The 3,369-nt window shown below is 37.6% G+C and overlaps 1 long non-coding RNA gene across 1 annotated transcript; it reads left to right on the top strand.

The window, feature by feature from the left end:
• The first annotated feature begins 646 nt into the window (after positions 1-646).
• On the top strand, positions 647-1,846 carry LOC122139998. Its single transcript, XR_006156720.1, has 3 exons — positions 647-685; positions 763-829; positions 1,443-1,846. It is a non-coding gene; the product is annotated as an uncharacterized LOC122139998 (long non-coding RNA).
• The last annotated feature ends 1,523 nt before the right edge of the window (positions 1,847-3,369 follow it).

Genomic DNA, 3,369 nt, shown 5'->3' with positions numbered 1-3,369 from the left:
TGTCCCATTGGTTGGTGGAGACTATATCTTTAGCCTATGAGGCGCTCGGACTCGCTTCGCCCTTAGAAATTGGAGCTCATTCCACGAGAGCAGTGGTTTCATCGAAATCATTTCTCAGTGGATCTTCTATATATGATGTCTGTGCTGCGGCAGGATGGTCCTCTCCGAGCACTTTTGTCGAGTTTTACAGTCTGGATGTGAGGATGGCTCCTGGCTCCCGGGTTCTATCCGCTTGAGCAGATGCTTTCTTTGGATCCCAACTATCAGGTACGTCAGGCGTTATGGTATAGGGTTCCCATACGGTGACGTCACCGCAGCATCGAAGTGACCTATGAAAGGGAACATCTCGGTTACGTATGTAACCACGGTTCCCTGAATAGGGAACGAGATGCTGCGGTCCCGGCCGTTCCGTACCTTGATAGCATTTCTTCAGTTCATGAAATCTGAGCGAAATAGCGCGCGGCACTCAGGTATACCATGCGTACGCATACGTAAGGCGGTGCCAAGTGCTATTTGGCCAATAAAATTGGCGGGATGGTATAGGGCTTCAGACATTCGTCACACCGAAAGGTGTTCCCATACGGTGACGTCACCGCAGCATCTCGTTCCCTATTCAGGGAACCGTGGTTACATACGTAACCGAGATGTTCTCCCACGAGTTGAGAAAACAAACCGTGAAGAAAAGGTATGAAAACCTGTCTGTTTTCTTGACAGTTAAATATGATTTAGTTCGTTATGTAAACACATGTATATTTGTTTTAGAAGTTCGAGAGCCATCCAGAAATCGTTTTTATCTGTCCTGGCTTCTCATATTGAAAATCCTCTCTTGGTAAGCTAAAGTGTTCAATGATTGTGTGTGTGGGAAAAAACCACGAGGTGGTCATGCTAGCTCCAATTAGTGATTATTCAACATTTTCTGTTGTTTTGAAGGAATGTAACATGATAAAAGACATTTATTTCATGGTTTAAGGAGAAATGTAAACTAAATTGGCATGTATTACAAAAATATGCTTTTGTAACATTTTTACATTGTGGTATATATGTGACTAAAGGTTAAAGTTACATACAGGAGTATATAAAATAACATTTTAAGTTCTTTAAAGTGGTTAAATCAGCAAATGCTGTATTTCATATAAATGGGTTTCAATTTAAAAATGTAATTCAATTTTTTTGATCCAAAATCTATAAAATCCTATGTAAAAAGGGATTAAAAGCAGAGAGAAAAAAGTTCATTAGTACAATGTGTTCCTACAATTACATTTCATTGTAATGACATAAGGTTAAAATGGTATATTCTGACTTTAATAGTTATTATAAATAGCTATTGTTTTCTTCATGTGAACTATGCTATGATATTTTCTGAACAGTAATATAATGTTGTACAACACTTCAAGAACCAGTTGATATCATTGATTCTGGACTGAAGCCTGTTCTATATACAGGTCAGGTCTTTTTATGAGGCGAGCAGAAGTTCCAGAAGCTCCAGTCCTTGAATCATATCAGGTGAACCATTGATCCATAGATGGCGAGCCCTCCCAATGAGCCGTGAACCTCTACCACAGCATTCCGGAAGCCTGTGGTAGGATTGTGTCAGTTCACCGAACCGGCACCAACGAGATTTTCCCTTTCGAGTATTTACCATTGACTTTGATTTTTCCCTTTTTACTTACTGACTTGAACTCTGGATTGAACTCTGGAATTCCTAAGGACGATTTCCAAGGAACATTTTCAAGAAGGACATTTTATTTTATTTTATTCAAAATTTATTTTGGGCCCATAGGTGGTGTGTACACAATTGTTGTGAAGTGTTGAAATATTTTGTTGAACTAAAGGGTTACACATTTCAAAACGTTACACTGATGTTGCTTGGTTATTACTGTACTTCTCAGCTCCTACGAACCTAGGGTGTACATCCTCAGAAGTGGGTTACACCCACTGATCTATAATATAGAACTGGATTGCTCATGACGTCATTAAAGTGAAGCCGCCGTGCCGCCATATTGGTAATCCCTAGTGTGCGTAAACGTTCTATTGAATTAATAGGAAATTGTATGAATTTAATGAGAAAACATGACATAACAAGTCAGCGTTTTTAAATCTGAAGTATCCCTGTACATTCTTGCAACGCAAACACCCTAGGCATGTAAACGGTTATTTTTTTAAATGTTGGAAATGTCCCCTACTTATTAAAAAGCTACGTTCATCACAGTAGCGAACATCATGAACATGATAAACATCAGACGGACACGACCTCGACATATAAAACAAACCACAAAGTGCTCATTCTGAAATCTGAAGAAAGATTTATGCTTTGTATACCTTTATTTGCCTTGTACAGTTATTCATTGTTTATATAATTTAGTTATAGTGTTTTATTCGTACAGTAGGCGCTAACTGCAAATGTTATAGTGTTTTTATTCGTTATTCAGCACTAAGTGCAAATGTTTCAACAATTATTTCATTAACAGCATTCATTTTGAAGCAGGTAATGATTCAAACGGTTGTTAAAATAATTATTAATTCAGCATACAATATTTTACATGTAAACGGTAACGTTACTGCTAGTAAACATATTTGCGCGATCTTGGAGAGTCTGAAATAGATGTTGCTCAATCATGACATTAAAAATATACACATCATAACTTATTCAGAGAAATAACTTACTATACACAGTATGGATTTAAAGACATTTAAAGGCTTTATTTCCAAGATAGTAAGTTAAGCTTTTCAGTTCAGTATGTAGCAATATTAACAGATTCTATTGTATTATTCACTGTAATATATTCAAATCCATTTCTGATACTAATACGTTCATGTTTAATAATTCCTGAATGATTATGTACATAGAGAAATAAGCTATATTTTGTGTTGGATCATTACCTGTGTCATCAGTGCGCAGCAGACACACACACCTAAATGGTTTAAATATATCGCTTATACTGCCCCGAAAGAAAGTAAAGTAATGAATGTAGATAATGAATTAAGTATTCATTTATTTACGTATAAATTAAATAATAGTTAGTTTTGTTTGATTTGTTTGATTTAGGTTGGTTTTTTTTAGGACAGCGGAATGTGACTCAATGGTGCTCTCTGCCGGTAGGGATTAGTAAGATGGCGGATCGAACACTTCCGATGGCTTCACTGTCTGCTGGCAGTTTAGAACGCGATGAGCTATCCAGTCATATATAGATCAGTGGTTACACCAGTATTCACAAGCCTTGTCATAGTCGATTCTGGGGTAGAGGATGGTATGGCAGCAATACGAGAAACTCTTGACAATCTGATGTCTCGTGTTCCATTGGGTCTCGCTCCCTGTTTGTGCCATCGATTAGTGTGGCGATCAGTTTCGGCTTGTTACTCTACACTTGG

This window comes from Cyprinus carpio, chromosome B16, assembly GCF_018340385.1.
Source record: "Cyprinus carpio isolate SPL01 chromosome B16, ASM1834038v1, whole genome shotgun sequence".
Lineage (NCBI taxonomy): Eukaryota > Metazoa > Chordata > Actinopteri > Cypriniformes > Cyprinidae > Cyprinus > Cyprinus carpio.
This window is presented reverse-complemented; position numbering and strand designations above follow the sequence as displayed.